The following is an 18,569-nucleotide window of genomic DNA, read 5'->3' on the forward strand; positions in this document are numbered from 1 at the left end:
CCTTTATGCCTTCTAGTTCATCATACACCAGAAAATGTGAAGGCAGAATTTGCTAATAAAGATTGTTCATATCAGTTTGATACATAATTCCATATAAGTGCCTTGTCTCATGGTAATGAGACATAAATAGTAAACTTACATAAAACTGGTTTTACTTTTATGAAGGTAAAAATCTTACTTTTTGACTTTAATTATCTAAGATCAGCATTGAAGTCCTCAGTTTTCACTGATAAGCTTAAGTGCTTTATTTATTAGTGCCATCCTATGCCTGATACTCACCTGGAATGACAGTGGTCTGGAACTCTAAATCAAGTTTCTAACCCTAGGATCTCTCTGCTCAGTCCATTTACTTGAAGCCCTTGGCTTCCCTTCCCCGGCATGATTGGGAGTCCTTGAATTCCTTGTTCCTGATCAGAACACCAGATACTGAAGTGGTAGAAACTTTGGACCTTAAGGCCAAGCCAAAGGTAGAAGAAGAGAGAGGACCAGGAGATGCCTATCATCCATAAGAAAGAGGAGGAACCTGCCCAAGGACATGACTCCCTTTCAGGCAAACCCAAGAGACACTACACTTGGAGGAGAGGGCACTTATGCTTCTCCCTCTCCTTTTGTCAGACCACCTAACCTTGCCTAAAATATCTTTCCTGGCTGCCTTGTAATTACCCAAAGTTCCAAGCAAGACAAATCCTCTCCACAAAAGAGGTACAGGGTTTAACTAACAGATACTTGGGGAAGTTTGGGGTTGCAGGCAGAATACAAATGATGCTGGATCTCTGGGTTCCCAGAGCTGAGTTGGGATGGAGATGGTACCAAGAGTGAAGAATGGGAGGAGGAGGCTGGAACCAGATCCTGTGCTACTAGTCTGCCTTCTTATTTTGCATCTGGTCAAAGAGGGAGTCTCAGAATTTAGAGCTGAATGGAAGAGACCTTAGAGACCATCTAGTTCATCCCCCTGGTTAACAGGATGTCAGGCCCCTATGTGTCTCATAGCTTTATGTATATTCAGTACCTAGAACACTAGCTGGCACATAGTAGGTGTGCTGCAGGTACTTATTGAGTGAATGGAAGTATGAATTTGTTGTATGTTTACCCTCATGTAGAAGCTGGGCTAGCTATTGAGCAGCATCCATACTGGAGAAACACCTAAGGTAATTAATTGACAAGACAATAAGCCAGAGCCCAGCCCAGAGCTCTCTATAATGCTGTACTGACAGGTGGAAGCTGTGTCCTAAACAGCCATGGGAGGAGCCTGGGCAAATGATGTTGGTGGCTCCCTGCCTTCCTCATAGGCTCCTGCACACAGGCCCAATGGTGGTTCCACACGTCAGCGTCCACAAGCTGCTCTCCACCTCTCCAGATACTCTGATTTCTCCAGCCTCTCCAGCCTCCCTAGAGAAGCTGTTTCTCCAGAATCCACTTACTTCGTATTTATAATATAAGCTCTTTAGGGAAGGTAATGAAACAACATACAGTTTATTAACAGGAACAACAGCTGCTGCTGCTGCTGCTAAGTCACGTCAGTCGTGTCCGACTCTGTGTGACCCCATAGAAGGCAGCCCACCAGGCTCCTCTGTCCCTGGGATTCCCCAGGCAAGAATACTGGAGTGGGTTGCCATTTCCTTCTCCAACGGAACAACAGAGAGGATGTTTATTTCCAAATGTCTTTTATTCATTCTACAGACATTTACTGAGCACTTACTCTGTGTCTAGCATCTGCTAGATGCTGAGGATATGCTGTCAATCAAGACACAGTCATCAGTTTTGAGTTTATATAAATATATTAAAAGAGATAAAAGAGTAGTTTTCAGTCTAAAAGCTGTCTGGTAACAGAAACCATGTAAAATCAGAGACAGCTAACCCAGCTGAGCAAGGGTCAGAGAAGACTTCCTGGAAGGATGCTGTTTAGGCTAAGACCTGGAGAACAAGTAGGTGGGGTGAGAAGGAAGGACTTTCTAGATGAAAGGTACAAAATATGGAAAGGCCCAAGAGTGAGGAAGGGCATCATGCTTCAGTGGGGCTGCGGGTGCTTTGTTATGGATGATTCATAAAGACAAGAGATGAGACAAAACTGGACCTGATGGGTTTTGCTAAGGAATTTGAACTTCAACTAGAGTACAGTGGGGAACTATGAAAATGTTTGAAGTAGGGGAATGACAAGATCTGGTTTCAGTTTAGAAATCTTAGCTGCAAGGAAGGAGAAGGCAATGGCACCCCACTCCAGTACTCTTGCATGGAAAACCCCATGGACAGAGGAGCCTGGTAGGCTGAGGTCCATGGGGTTGCTGAGAGTCAGACATGACTGAGCGACTTTTCACTTTCATGCATTGGAGAAGGAAATGGCAACCCACTCCAGTGTTCTTGCCTGGAGAATCCCAGGGACAAGGGAGCCTGGTGGGCTGTCATCTGTGGGGTCGCACAGTCGGGCATGACTGAAGCGACTTAGCAGCAGCAGTTGCAAGGAACAGTGGCAAATTAGTGGTCATAAGACCCAGATCCTTTTGGAAGCGGTCATGGAAATCCAGGGGAGACCTAACTTAAAAATGTGGAGACAAGAGGATAGATTTTAACTTGAGAGCTACTCAAGGAACAGCCTATGTGGGACTTGGTGGCTCATCAGACTTGGAGAATTCAGGTGGGACACCTGGGTTTCATATCTCAATAGCTGATGGACAGGATTCTTTATTCACTGAGACAGGGATACAGAGAGAGATGTGGATTCAAGGAAATATCTGGCAGGTGACTCTGGTCTATAGCTCAGGAGAGTGATCTGGGCTAGAGTTAGATTTGGGACTCTTTATGGCACCCCACTCCAGTGTTCTTGCCTGGAGAATCTCAGGGACAGGGGAGCCCGGTGGGCTGCCGTCTGTGGGGTCGCACAGAGTCAGACACGACTGAAGTGACTGAGCAGCAGCAGACTATCTCTGGGTTTCCCTGGCGGCTCAGAGGTTAAAGCGGCTGCCTGCGATGCGGGAGACCTGAGTTCAATCCCTGGGTCGGGAAGATCCCCTGGAGAAGGAAATGGCAACCCACTCCAGTACTCTTGCCTGGAGAATCCCATGGACGGAGCAGCCTGGTAGGCTACAGTCCACGGGGTCGCAAAGAGTCGGACATGACAGCAACTTCAGTTTCACTTTTTTTTCTTTTCAAACTATCTCCAGACTAGAGATATGCAGCCAAAGGTAGGCATGAATGGCACTGCCCAGGAAGAGAACCCAGAGTGAGGAGAGAATTGGAAACTTCTCAGAGGAGCCCAGGAAAGCAACTGGCAGGAAGTCACCAGAAATAGCTGGAAAATGAGGAATATGGCATCAGGGAAACCAGGAGAAAGGACATTTTAAGAAGGAGGCTGCTGCAAACGCCAGTATCTGGTGTAGCCAAGCAGTTAAGTGACAGGGGTGGAGAAGGCCTTTGGACTTTACCAAGGAGCTTGTTGGTGACCTTGTCCCAAGAGCAGCCACCTAAGTGGTACAGTGGAGGCGGAGCCAGTCTGCTGTGGCTGGGAGAGTGAGCGGAAGGTGAAAACGTGGGGTCAAATCTCGGCAACACTTTTAAGAAGTTCAGTGGTAAGGGGAAGCAAAAATGAGGGGCAGGGAGGGTGACAGTTAAAGGAAGAAACACAGTCAAGACATTTGTTTTTGGGAGAGGCCAGAGAGAGGGCATGATTGAGGGTGTGAAGTCCCTGACAAGTGGGAGGGGTGGGATCCAGAGCCCAGGGGGAGTAATTATTAGAGGGGAGGGAGGGCGAAAGGGTAGCGCTGATGTGGGTAAAGGCAGGTGAGGTGGCAGGAAGTTGAGGGAGTTCCCATCAGAAGGCTTCTATTTTCCCTGTGATGCAGGAGGCAAGTTGGTCTGTGGCCTGTGGCAGGAGGAGGCGGGAACTGTGGGATTGGGAATGGTCCCTATGAAGAATGGGAAGGAGTTGACCAGGGTTAGCTGCCAAGCACATTCAGGGGCCATTTGCAGTTCAAGTCCCTAAATTTGCCATGGCACCAGTCATTGGAGAAGTTTCCCAGGATCTCCTAGCAGCCTGGCAGTAGGAATAGAAAAAAATAAAAAGGCATAGTTGGTGGTTACAGTTTTACACAGGAAGCACAAGAGGGTAAGCAAATGGTCTGGGGCTAGTGAGGGAAGGAAGTGAAAACAAGAAGATGTTACCAGAGAGAGATTAGAAGGGTCAGACATTTCTTGAGGGCCTACTATGTCTCTGGTAATATGTAAGGCAACAGAAGGACAAAGATGGGGCAATAGTTCCCAAACCTAGCTGTGCCTCAGAATTAAGCTTAATAAAAATACAGACTTGGCCTGATTCCTGGGATCCAACAGGTCTATGATTGGGGGTCTCGTGTAACTCTCCTGCAGCCAGTTTAGAAAACACTTGGACCAGTGAAAAATGCAAACAAGTAAACAGAAATATGGAATCTATACAGCACCATAACTCCATGACTCTGGTCTAGATGGGGTGCTGTGGAAGCCAAGAGGGCTTGGTGGTGGGAAGGAAGGGGAGATGACAAGGAAGTTTTCCTAGGGAAGGTGAACCTGGGCTTGAGCAGACTGGTCAGTTGGGGTTAGAGGGGAAGATGCCAGAGAAGCATTCCAAGTACAGCGACTAGCACGTGCATTTGTGGAACTCCAAGTCATTTGGTGTGGCTGGAGCTGAGCCTGTACTGGGGAAGGGTGTGCCCTCTCAGGAGAAGGAAGCAAAAACCAGACTGTTCTGAGCCATGCTCTACTTTCCATCAAGACAGCATTTCTCTGACAGGGCCCAGGGTACACTTAAGAGGCCAAGGATCCTGCCCTTCACAATAAATAACTTGGGAAGCAGGCTCCTCAGGGCCCAGAAGTTTAAGCCCTGTAGTCTGGTATAAAGCATCGAAGTGATCTTTACTGGCCACTAGGCAATACTGTCGGAGAAGGCAATGGCACCCCACTCCAGTCCTCTTGCCTGGAAAATCCCATGGATGGAGGAGCCTGGTAGGCTGCAGTCCATGGGGTCGCTAAAAGTCGGACACGACTGAGCGACTTCACTTTCACTTTTCACTTTCATGCATTGGAGAAGGAAATGGCAACCCACTCCAGTGTTCTTGCCTGGAGAATCCCAGGGACAGCGGAGCCTGGTGGGCTGCCATCTATGGGGTCGCACAGAGTCGGACACAACTGAAGCGACTTAGTAGCAGCAGCAGGCAATACTGTTCACAGTACTGTTGCTCTGGCAGAGAAACTAAACATTTACAGATTTGTACTTATTTACTTACTTTTAGGGGAAGGCAGATGTTCCAAGCTCAGAATTACTGAAAGAACCTCCCTTCTGGGCTCTGAGCCAAACCAGGATAAGAGGCAGTCTGAAGGGATCAAATTTAAAGTATATAGACGTTGTGGACAGATGTTGTTCTCCCCCACCCCCCGCCCGCCACCCCGACTGGTTTCTCCTCCTTCCTTGCCTGGCCCTGAAGTAAACTCCCACACCCTCTCTCCCTCTCCTTATTCTCAGAAATCTCCAGGCATATAAACCACACAAGCATGGGCATTTCATCTGTTTAGCAAACCTAAAGTTCATGCTTGGGGGTTGTTGAAGTCAGATTCTACTCACTTAACTTTTTGCAGAGTCTCCAAAATACAGTAAATCTGGAATATTCTATGAAGTCAGGGCAACTTAGCTCTCCAACATACTGCCTAGAGGACAACCTAGGACCTTCTATTCTGGACCAGTGTTGTTGCTCAGAGAAGACTCAAGGCTCATTCTGTGATACTGCTTCAATGCTCAAGGCTAGAGCGCTTTTTGAAAGCACTCCTGATCATGAAAAGGAAAATCACAGTCTCCCAGCCAGCCTGAGATGCAGCTGGAGGACCCAGGCGCTATTGCCTCCAGAGACCTACAGACTCTGGAGCCAGGAAGAAAGCAAGACATCATCCCCATGCCATCTCTTGGTACAGAGGAGAATTCATTCTGAGAGCAGAGCTAGAAAACAGCAGAAGCGGGGAGGGATGCCCAAGGAGGAAGGCAGCACTGCACGGTCTGGGAGCGCAAGCCCTGGCTGCACCCGTCGTTAAGACTTACTCACTCTGCTGCCAACCAGCGGGCTTCCTCACTGGGAAATATGAAAGCAGAGGCTCAACCTCAGAGTTCTACACCTCTTCATGACCCTGGGGAATCACTGAATCTAAGAACAGAGAAACCATCATCCATCCTGAGCTTTTGCAGTCTCTTTTGAGTCCTGCTGGCTCTGTGGCCAAAATGAACCTACCATGAAAAAAGAGTTTGGCTCCTAGAAGGTGTCAATCTAATACTCTTCAATTGAAAAGCTGCTGAAGGGAGGAGGACTCCCCTGGTGGTCCAGTGGCTAAGACTCTGCGCTCCCAATGCAGGGGCCCTGGTTCAGTCTCTGGTTAAAGAACAAAGATCCCACATGCTGTAACTGAAAAGATCCTGAGTGTCACAAAGACCCAATGGAGCCAAATAAATAAATGAATGTTTTCAAAAAGAAAAAAAGAAAAGCTGCCAAGGGCGATAGGAAAGGCCTCAGTGAGTGACCATGAGGGCCCAGGCCCAGCACCCACTCCTCTCACTTGGCACATAGGCTCTCGGGGTAGGTACAGGTCATATCCAGGCACTGGAGACTCGAAGAACGTTCATCATGGTTAATACGTAGTGAGGAATTACTATATGTGGGGCACTATGCTAAGCACTTCAGACACATAATGCATGAAGGTATTATGTGAGAGGGTAGCAGAAAGGCTATGTGGGGCAGAGGAAGCCACCAAGGGATGGCAGGAAAGAATCCCATAGTCTAAGAGCTGAAGGGCCTTGGCAACTGTATTCCTTTGGGCTAGGGCTGCCAATAACAAAGTACACAGACTGAGTGGCTTAAACAACAGAAACTTAATTACCTCATAGTTTTGAAGTCTGGAAGCCCAAGATCAAGATGCCACCATGGTTGGTTCACCGTGGCTGGTTCCTGCTGGAGGCTGTGAGGGAAAGGATCTGTTTTAGGCCTCTCTCCTTGGCTTATACATGATCACCTCCTCTCAGTGTCTCTTTACATCATCATCACTCGTGCATGTCTGTGTCCAAATCTCCCTTTTCTTTAAGGATGCCAGTCATCATCTTAGATTAGGGCTCACCCTACTGACCTCATTTTAACTTGATTACCTTTATTAGGTTCTATCTCGAAATGGCTCAGTAATAAAGAACCCTTCTGCCAAGGCAGGAGATGTGGGTTTGATCCTTGGGTCGGGAAGATCTTCTGAAGAAGGAAATGGCAACCCACTCCAGTATTCGTGCCAGATTCCAATGGAAAGAGGAGCCCGGTAGGCTACAGTCCATGGGCATGCGAAGAGTCGGACATGATTTAGTGACTAAACAACAACATCTCCAAATAAGGTCACACGCCAAGTTATTGGGGTTAGGACCTCAATATATAAATTTTGAGAAGGGACACAATTACACCTGTAACAGCGACGATGTTTAACCAAACCCTCTCCTTTTATAAATGAGGATATTGAAGTCTCAAGTGAGCAAGTGACTCGCACAGGGTTGCACAGCAAATTGGCAAACTTAAAACTAGACCCAGGTCTTTGGGAGCTGCAAGCTTTGTGCTTGCTTCCCCGGAGTAGCAGTAGTGCCAGCTCTGGGAAGTTCCTTCTCTCAGAAGGGAATCCCTGAGCTTGGACAAATCTGGGAAGCACCCAGTCGAATCTCTTTATCAGCCTGTGGTGAGGACACACTAAAACTCTCTTACAAATCAAGATTTGGGAAAAAGACTCTGAAATGCTAGAGTGGAAAAACCCTTATTAATGGAGCATAATATAAGCACCAGGGTTTATTTTCAATGACCAGGCTCCTCATTAAGGAGGCAGACATGTCGGTGTCATAAAGGAAGAGCTTTGCTGCTTATTTGCTGCCCCCAACAGCTCAGGTTGCTGAGTACAGCTGGGCGGTGCTGGCTGTTCACAGACTCCCCCACTGTTTACTCTCTGGGCTTACCTCTGCCTCCAGGCTGGCATCTGGCCTGTCTGCAATCAGTTGTGACAACTCACTAAAAAGACTCTTTTGCAAGTCTCATGCAACATGCAGGAGCAACATGAATTTAAAAGCCTTGCTCTTGCAGTTTCAAAAACAAGGAGGCAAAAATTGAGATTTAATATAGTACGGAAGTGTGGGTGACACCAAACCGCAGATGAGTTGATAGGCTGTGGGGAAGGAAGTGAAAAGTTCACCTTGTCCTTCCCTGTAACAGAGGGCTGTTGGTTTTGTAGAGGATTGCTTTTTAAAAATCTTTTCATTCAATAAAAATAGCTCGGTAGGATAACATATTATAGCATTCGTGGAAATAAAAACTAGGAACCACATCATACAATGTTCTCCTCCAAACCTGGCCCTGGTTTCCCAGGCAGCTCCCAGTTCCTTCTGACTTATGCAGCAGCCGTGGAGGCCCTCGCCCCATCCCAGGTGGAGTCTGGCCTTCAGGGAGGAAGGGAGGAGGTGGTTCAGAGGTATCAGCTGTTTCCCTTACTTCTGAGCCAAGACCCTCGCCTCAACTAGAAACCCAACTTTGTCCCCGGTGTCTGCCTTCCGCACCGTGAAAAGTTTCCATCACAAAGGGCTGATTCAGGAAACCAAGGTTAGAAGCAAACGGTCTTATTTGAAAATGGTGAAGGCCAGCCAGGTTTTGGGCTTCCTGCATTGATTGCTCTCCTGGGGCCTGGGACCAGCCCAGCAGGGTGGGGCCCTGCAGCTCTGCAGGTTACAGGATGTGAAAGTGGGGACTGAGGTTAGGAAAAAGAATAAAAGGCTAGGACCAGAACACACCCAGCAGAAGGCCATGTGCTGTTCTCCTCTTCAGGGTTTCCTGTGGGTACACTGAGAACATTGTGTTCTGGCTGTGAACTTACCCAGCTGAGCCGCCTCCAGATTCAGCCCCTGGGTCCTAGTGCTGCCTTTCACTAGCCTCAGCCTTTACTCACCTGCACCACACGAAGCCCACTGTGGGACCCCAGGAGGCCACTTCCATTGTGCCCTCCCTACTGCGTGAGGCCCCACGACCAGACTGTGGGCACTGATGTTTCCAATCATCATGAAGCGTCCTCAACTTGCTTGGCATTGTCACGTAACAACATCTCATGTTCCTCATGACAAAACATCCTTCAGATGACAAAACTGAGGCTCTGGGAAATTGGGAGGAACAATCAAAATCAGAAATTCAAGGTTTTTGTACCCAGATGTCCTGACACTTTATTGTTCAGTTGCCCAGTCATGTCAGACTGTTTGTGACAACATGGACTGCAGCATGCCAGGCCTCCCTGTCCCTCCCCATCTCCCAAAGTTTGCCCATGTTCATGTCCACTGCATCAGTGATGACATCCAGTCATCTTATCCTCTGACACCCTCTTCTCCTTGCCCTCAATCTTTTCAAGCATCAGGGACTTTTCCAATGAGTTGACTGTTCACATCAGATGACCAAAATACTGGCGCTTCAGCTTCAGTCCTTCCAATGAGTATGCAGGGTTCATTTCCTTTAAGATTGACAAGTTTGATCCCCTTGCTGTCCAAGGGACCCTCAGGAGTCTCCTCCAGCACCACAGTCCAAAGATATCAATTCTTTGGCGCTCTGCCTTCTTTACTGTCGAGATCTCACAAACATGTGTGACCACTGGGAAGTCCATAGCCTTGACTATGTGGACTTTTGTTGGCAGAGTAATGTCTTTTACTTGCTGTGCAAACCTGACACTTTAGGGATAACTATTTTAAGACCAGCACTTCAAATCATTAAAATGAATGTAAGCCTTTACCCTCAAAATTTCACTCCAGATGAATTTGAGGAAAAGGTGATTTCCTCACAAATTCTCCAAAACAACTAAAAGCTCAGGCATGTGGTGTAGAACTGTCCAGAGGAGCTTGGAGAGCCCAAGCTCTCTGCCCTGTGCCTCAACTCCCTGGACCTGCCACCAGGAGCCTGTGTGAAGCCCCACAGCAGGCCTGGCTTGTTCAGGGCCTGGGTAGGTCTTGAAACTCAGAAGAGTATGCTGGACCCCAGCCCCAGGAGCCAAGAATCAATGGGCCAGTAGAGCAGGAAAGGGGCCTTAGGAGGGGGGTGGAAGCATTCTGGTTAGAAGAGATTTTTACAATTTTCAAAGTGCGTTCTGGATTGTCAATTCCTCTACTAGATGGTAAGCCTCTTTTTCCAAATCATCCTTGTATCCTGGGGGTATGCTGGTCCTTGGTAAACAGTTGCTGAACGACCTGGATGGAAATCTCTCACGGGAAGGAAGGCCGTGCCTGTAGCTATGGAGCACAGTCATTCCCAACTGCACATTGAGCACCTACTGTGTACTAAGTAAGCACTGTTGATAAAGGGCACACAATTGCTAAAAACAAACATACAAAGGAAAGGCAACCATGGTGGTGGCCCCTCCCAGAGATCAGAGTCTTCTGGAAAGAAAGGCATTCAATAAGCAAGAACAATTCCAAGGGTCCAGGGTTATCCTAGAGCAAGTCCAGAGTCCTGTGACCATGTGCAGAGCAGGGAGACCTAAGGACGCTGAGGACCCAGAAAAGTCCTTGAGGAAGAGCTCTTCAAACTGAGACCCAAAGGGGAGTTAGGAATTAGCCAGAGGAAGGAGGCTGGGAAAGGGAGCTTCAAGCAGAGGTAACAGTACTTGTGAAGACCTGAATTTAAGGAGCCAGTGACTCACTGAGAGAACTGAGAAATGTCTGCCATGTCTCCAGAACCCCGCCAGTGGGAACTCTAGTTCTCACTTCAGGGTCGAGTCCAGCCGCTGTTACTGTCCATAAGAAAGGAAACCTGCCACCTCCCTGTGGCCTTCCCCTAGGCTCTAGGCTCCAAATCAGAGGAATCCTAAAAACTGCCTGGGATGTATCTTGAGGCAGAAAGGCCATGAGCATGGCCTGAAAGGGCAGATACTAGTCTAGGCATGGGGACCCTGAGCTGAGATGCTGGGCAAGTCACTTCCCAATTTCCAGGATTTATGTACTCTCAGTAGGTAGCCTGACACTCAGACCTTCCTGAATTAATGAACGACTGCAGTTTCCATCAGGAAAAAGATTTCTTCCCATGCTAAGATTCTGGGTTTGAGACCCACCTTCAGTCCTTCCCAGGATGCTTCTGGCAACAGAAGGGCCAAGAAAGGAATGAGTGCACTGACCAGCACACCCGCAGCCAATGTTTGTTGAATGAATGTGTGATTGCTCTCCCTGAAGTCACCCTAGAAGCTTCGATGGATCCTTGCTTCTCTTAGCAGCTGCTCTGATTTCTTATCACTCCTAACCCTGTGCAGTCATTATTGCCCACATACTTCACAGGCAGACATCAGATTTAGTGGTGAAAATAAATCCTAGATCTCCTAGAGGAAGAAGATAAAAGATGACTGCAGGAAGCTGAGAGGCAGTGTAAGGAAAGAAGAGAGAGGACTAAGATGGTCAGAGTCTGAAAATCAGTGCACATTCTCACGTAACACTCCCTGTCTTAGAAACCCCAAACCTCCCCAGTGCTCTGCCCCCTCCAATGAACAGCTAGAACTCACCAGAGCTGGCTTGGAAGAGCTCTGGAAATGAACAAGTGCTCCCTGAGCCACCAATCCCCTGACTGCCCTGAATCAGGCACTGTGGTAAGGGCAAGAGTTCCCAGCTGGGCACACCCTGAAATGCATTTTCCCTCTCCTGTGGGTTTCCAGGCTAGCCCACAGAAGCCTGATTCATCCACAACCGCACTGAAACATAGAATTAATTCCAGCTATACCCTGGGTGAGCTAGGCCATTATGGCAACCAAACCACCACTTACAGCATTATTTTGATGGGAAAATGTGTTCTGAGCTCCAAGCAACCAAATTATAAGTGGGACACAGGCACACCCAGGTTCGAATCCCAGTTTTAACACGTTCTAACCATGCGGTCAGGGGCAAGGCACTATCTTCCCCAGACTCAGTTTCTTGATTTGTAAAAGAACACTTCCTTTAGGAGCCTGGAGTGCTGACTGAATATGCCCCTGTGAAAGTGCCCCGTGGCAGACGCCTCCCCCTTTCCTTTCACAGGCGCTTTGGGGGAGACATGGAGGTAGGACTCTCAACACAGTCCCTCTGCGGAGGGTTTACCCAGCGGGCACGGTGGCAGCCCTAGCACTGGATTCAGGCTCAGAGCAAGTGTTCACGGGATAAATTGAGCTGCTGTCTTAGAAATCACAGGACATTCCTCATCTTTGACCTTCTCCAGGCTTTGATGGGCTTATCTGAGCCAAGAAACTTCTCCTGCCCTAACTCAGCTCCCTCTTTCCCAATCTCTCCATGAACAGCAGTGTTCTGGTTTCCTTTGCTCCTGATTCTAGTCTGATTTCCTTTGCTTCCAGAAGGGGCCAGAAGCCCTGACCTTTCACCAGAGCCTGGACGTGTGCCCACAAGAGCAGGCAGGGGGCGGGCAGAGACCCAGGCCACACCCGCAACCGGCCAGTGGAAGGCTGGCCGACTCCTCCTGCTGCCTTTGGTTCTGGCCCCTCCTTGCTCTGTTTATTTCCAAGCTGCAGCAAGAACGGTCTGTACTCAAAGGATGGTGAAACAGCCAAGGAATCCGTAGGGTCCTAAAGGTCGACCTTCTTCCTTTCCTTGCCCTTGTTCCCAAAAGTTAGTTTCCTGGCCTTGGGCTCCTTGTCCCCTACCCAGGGTCACAGGCACTGTGGCGGTCAGTCACCTTGAATGAGCCTCTCCTACGCTGCCCCATGCTTCCACAATTGTCTCCACAGCCATCCTCACTTCTCCCCATCTGGAACCACAGAGCTGTCCCAGACCCTCCCTCCCTCTGTCCAGATCTTGTCAGCGCCCCCTTCTCACTGGGTCTCCAGTGCCCTACCCCACCTCTATCTAACCCAAAACCCCGTTAGCAGTCCTGCAATAGCAAAAAACCCCAAAAATCTCTTGTGAGAGTAATACAAGCTCATGATAAAAATCCAATTTCCAGTGTCTCTACAAAGCAAAATAAAAGTAACCTTAGTTTTTAACCTGAAAAACAAAAAAAGATGTGAAGTGAAAAAGTAAAAGCCTTTCCCTCCCCTCCATCCCTCAGAGATAACCTCTGTGGACAGTATCCCTCTAGATGTTTTCTCTGCACATGTAAGTGTGTGTCTGCTGGGGAGTGTCCTCTGTTTTTCTTTCAGAATGAGATTAGAGGATACAAATTGTTCTGCAACTTGTCCTTTTTACCTAACAACATATCTTGGGCATTTTTTCAAAACTGACCTCACTCTTTTTAACATCCACATAATGCTCCATGATCTGGAGCTTATTTAACTGTTTGCCACAGACACTCAAAGTGGTTTTCAGTTTTTTCTGTCACTATCGAACTTGCTCTCAGCCTCTGGTCTCAAGCCTCCAATCTGCCTTCCACACCACTGCTGGATTGCAACACCCAGTCTATCATTCCTCGATCAGCTGTCTTCCTTGCATTAGGGTTATACACGAGGTGTCTTATCTTTCCTCCTAGGTCTTAAGCTCAGGACAGGGTGTTAGCCTTAGAGGTCCTGACAAGGACAGCCTATAGACTGTGCAGTTTTTGAGCCAATCTCAGTGCTGCCCTGGGAAAGTGGAAGGAGGTTCTCAGGCCACGTGGATATTCATTTTCTTTTTCATATTTGTATGCTGACAACTCTGGGGGCCTGGCTTGTGCCAGGCACTGGAGCTCTGAGATGAAACAGATACAGACCCCAGCCTCTCAGAGCTTGCAGTTCAGTGGGAAAGACAGGCATTGTACATCCACACAGATAAATATATGGATAATTACATATGGGATGAGGGCTTTGAAAGGAAACAACCAAGGAGATGGGATGGGGCCACCAGTAGCAAGGGCCAGTGAAGCCGGCAGACCGTGGGATCTGGTTCCCATTCTAGGCCACTTCCCCTTTACTCTTCTCAGCTGATGAGAAGGGAAATCCCCCTTTCAGTTTAACTTTCTGTGACAATAAGACACGCTATCAGAGCTCAGTGGTAGCAGAGTTCCCCGGGCCAAATACTTATTGAGCATATACCACATGTAGATAACATACAGAGGTAGGGGTGTGTGTGTGTGTTGGGGGGAGTTGTGGTGTTAGGTGTTTAAAGATTTAAAATAGATGACCTCTGGAGGAGTTTACAACTTGATGGAACATTCACACCCAGGAGAGGATCATTTCAATACACATCAGGTGAGAAGAGAGCATAGCTCATCCACAGCTCTGAGAACTGAGCAATAGCTTCATAGGCAAGCAGCTCTGGGCTGGACTCCCTGTCCTGCACTCCCCAGCCAGGAAACATGGAACTTTCCAAGTGTGTTTGAAAAGGGCTCCTGGAGGGCCTGGAGCTGAGACAAGCTTGGAGTATGAGTCAAAAGAGCTAGAAGGGCATCTAGGAAGGGTAATCTGTGTGAAGATGGGAACAAGCTGAAGGGAAGACACTTGACTTCACAGAGGAAAAGCAACCCACAGGGCACCTGAGCAAAGTCAACTATACCAGCCTCGAAAGAAAATCCAAGCACAAAAGAGCAGTTTAAGGAGTGCAAGCATCCCCCATTCTCCTCCTGGGAGCCAAAGATTTCATGCCCCAGAGAGGGCACCAAATGGGAGAAGACAGAAATCTGTTACCTCTGCAGTCTCACTCCTAGGTCTATGTGTCTGTTTCTCTTTAGCGTGATTAAAAATATTGTAAATTATATGCTTATATTTTGCTGATGTTCTCTTTGTGATCCACTGTATGTGGCTGTATATATTTTGCACATCTACATACGTATTACTGTGCAAAGTTGTATACACAAAGACAGGCATACTGTACTTTAAGGAAAATTTAAGAGCATTTCAGAGGTAATTAGAACCATCTGTGATTTTTCCCCTTCTGGCTTCAGGAAGGAGATGCAGCTAGAGATAGTCAAGCGGGAGGTTTGTGAGGCTGAGGTAAGGAGCCAGACTTGCTCTAAAGGTAGTGGGAAGCAGAGCAATAGTAAAATAGACAGTTCTAGGCTCTCCTTGTTTCTCCTTAAGATAACAAAGTTACCTCCACAACCAAAGAAGCAACTCCCAAATCAAGTTCTGTCCACAACTAGTCTCTGCCTCATTTTTCCACCTGTAAAGGGAAGCCGCCTCACCTGCCATACTGTGGGGCTGTAGCACCACAGGTCACCCTTGGCGAGCAATGAGGCCCAGGCTGAGGGGGCTTTTAAACCAGCCTGGGCAAGATTCAGGGACATTGCTGTCAAATCTGAACGTCATTCCGGGCCTCCAAGGCTAATCGTCTCTGGACTGGTGCATCTGGGTTCGGATCCTGCTCCTTTGGGAAGGAACTTAGTGCAGCTTCTGCTGGCCTACTGATGTCCTTTCCTGGGTCAGAGACTCTTAAAACTTTCTGGGAGAATGACGACACAAGCCTCATTGTGCAGCCCTCAATAGATGCAGCAGCGAGTGCTAAAGAAAAGCTCCCATAATAACCACGTGTGATAATAAAAAGATAAAGAGGCAAATAGGTATGTAGGTCAGCTCAAAAATAGCCACCCACCCATTTGACCTAGGTAACCATTTGTGCCAAGTGGGTGCAAAGAGTTTTCTTCGCTCCCCTCCCAAGATGACCTTCCCTGCTTTTTTATAAGGCTGCCTTAAATAAAAGTCCCTTCCTGCACGGGTTGGAGTTTGGCCCGGGCAGTTCTAACCTGCAGCCCGACAGGAGCAGGCTCTTCTCCGTGCACTCCTTCCACGGAACAAACCCTGGGGTCAGAGGGCACAAGGGCTCGGCCTCTGCCATGAATTCTTGCACCTAAGTCAGGGTGTAGGGTGGTAACTCACAAACACTCCCCCGCCCACCCTCATAAGGGTTCTGTGCGCCCCCAGGAGGCCTCGCCTACCCCAACAGAGACCGCTTTGTTAGCAGACCCGGTCGGGGGAAAGTTACAGCCTCAGGGTTGTGAGAGCTTCCTCAGCCTCTCCTTCCCTCTCCCCGCTCTTCGGCCCACACCAGAGAGACGCCGGCCCCTCGCCCTGCCCCCACCCAGCAGCCCAGGAGCCGTCGCGCTGAGCTCAGCATCTCCCCAGCCCGGCCGCCTTCCTGTTAGACGGTAGGAGGAGTCCCCTTCCTTCCCCCCCCGGTGGGCGGGGCCAGTGCTAGCCCCGCCCTCCTCTCCTGTCTCACTTTCCCTCCTCCCCTCCCCTCGTCCCCCACACACACGTTCTCCAGGTCACGTTCCCCCCAGCACACACCAGGGGGTCCGTGGAGATGGACACCCCCTCGCCAGTCAGCTGCTCAGCATCTGTCACCTCCACTGCCAGGCTCCCCTGAGGGCGCACCTCGGTCGAGGATAGGGGGTGGGAGGGGAAAGGAGCGGGAGGAAGGGTCTTCCCTTCCCCCATCCCGCTGGCCCCCCACTGGAGACCAATCACAGCAGGGAAGTCAGTTCAGCTTTAGAGAAGTCAATTCAGCTCTTATGTTCACCTCTTCCCAGAGCAGAATCTAGAGGTCTAGTTTTTTTGTGTGTGTGTTTCTCTGCCTTTGATTTTTAAGTACAAAAAGATTGAGCCATGGCTTCTGGCTTCCTCTGTCAAAGTCTGTCCTTTGTGGGTTACAAGAGGAACAGATGGGGCAGGGAGAGACCCCTCTTGGTGCACCACTTCCCAGATGGGCCTTCCTAGAGGAGACCAGCGCTCTCAGAGAGGACGCCCGGGATAGGGAAACGTGACAGAATCACTGTCACTTCTGGGCTTGAGGTTGTTTAGCTGAAGGTGATCCCTTGGGCGACACTGTGTTTTGCCGTTGAGTCAGCACTGCTGGGCCCTGCTGAATTCTGCAGGGGGAGGAAGAGCCTCATCAGATAAAATAAGAGCCAAACCAGCAGAGAAAGTTTTTTGTCAACAACAACACCATGTCGACTCCAGGTGTTCACCCCACCTGTTCTACACCATGTGTCCCCAACGTGTACTGCCCCCTTTCCCAGCGATACAGTCTCCTTTGCAGTGTCAGGGACTTGGAATCAAGGAAATGAGCCCAGATCTAGAGTCATGGCTCCAGCCTGCCGCCGGCTGGCTATGTAACCTTAGGCAAGTCCCTGCATCTATCCAAACCTGTTTTCTTACCTGTAAAATGACACTGATGAGGCCTGTCCTATCTATACTACGCAAATAAAAGTTGTTTTTATTGACAGAGTTATGAAAATGCTAAAGATATAAGAGTGTTTTTAAAACCATAAGGAGTTCCAGAAAGGTCAAAGATCTTTGTGAGGAGGTGGCAGTGTTGCCAGGTGGAACTGGCAGCTGTCATCACCAGCAAGCCAAGCAGTTCCAGACAAAGACCCAGGATGCAGACCCTGGGTGGTTGCCTTTTTGCACAGACCTGAATTTTTCAAGCCTTTGGCTACTAAGATCACTGGAGAGAAAAACTGCAATTCTGAGTGAAGTTAAGAAACTTGACAGAGGAGCAAGGAAGGAGTTACAAGCCTGGGAAAACAAAGTTCCTGAAGATTGAATAAGGCCTAATTGCTAGGAGAACTCAAAAGGCTCCCTGCTCTCCAGCTTGGTTCCTTATCCATAAAGTGGGGAGGGGGTTCCTAAAAGAGGCACTTTCCCAGGGGCTGCAGGCCCTAACATTCAAAGATTTTAAGGTTCACTCCACTGACAAAAGAATCCTGACAGTGAGAGTGACTGACTTCTCTCTCTGCTGAGTATTAATCCAGTCGTGCTCACCTCACCTCAGCCCCTTAGGGTCCCAGAGGGTGGCCAGCCTTCCTGGTTCTCTTCAGTGTCTGTGTAGCAGCAGGGGGAGCGGGGCTGAGCTCCTTTTACTTCCCAGGCAGGCAGCAAGCCCGGATTCAGGCTGTCCCCAGTGTAGCAGCTTCTGATCACCCTTGCCATCCCCCACCCCCACTCCACCCCCCCAGCCCAGCCTGACCCCGCCTCGCCCCTTTGATATATGGCACTTGGGAACCCTCAAAAAGCAAGCATACTGAAAGGGCTGAACTGGGACGTCTGTTTCTACCTTCTCTGGCAGGCCTCCTCCAGATGGTCCACCACCCTGCAGGTCAGGCCTGGGAGTTTTAGAAAAGGAGCTCCATAGAATTTAAATCTTTTTTTTTTTTTCTTTGTTGTGATCTTTGTGGCGCTTGAATAGGCCTTTGAGATTCTCTAGCTCTGGGTTTTCAAAACTGGGGTATGAAAATCCCCAGCAGTATATGAAGCCACAGGATAAATGCAGTGAATCTTTTTGTTAAAAAGGGTTTTTGTGGGGGCAGGGAAGATTAAGTAATTTAACTATTAAGTCATTTTAAAGTTTGCTACTAAAATTAACACAAATTCCCATACACAGATTAAAACATAAAAAAAGAATGCAAGATTATATTATTTGTAATAAAAGTAATAAAATAAAATGATACTTTGTAATGAAAATACTGAATTTCCAAGACATTATGCTTCCTAAGGGCTGCTTCAGGCCACAGCCCAGTACCCTATTCATCCTTAGCAGCCAAATGGCCTGAACTCAGGTCAGCTGACTCTTGTCCCCTCACAGGACCTGGGCTTGCCTCAGAAAGCCGCTTTGGGTACTAACTGGAGAGGGGTGTTGCCTC

This window comes from Muntiacus reevesi, chromosome 2, assembly GCF_963930625.1.
Source record: "Muntiacus reevesi chromosome 2, mMunRee1.1, whole genome shotgun sequence".
NCBI lineage: Eukaryota > Metazoa > Chordata > Mammalia > Artiodactyla > Cervidae > Muntiacus > Muntiacus reevesi.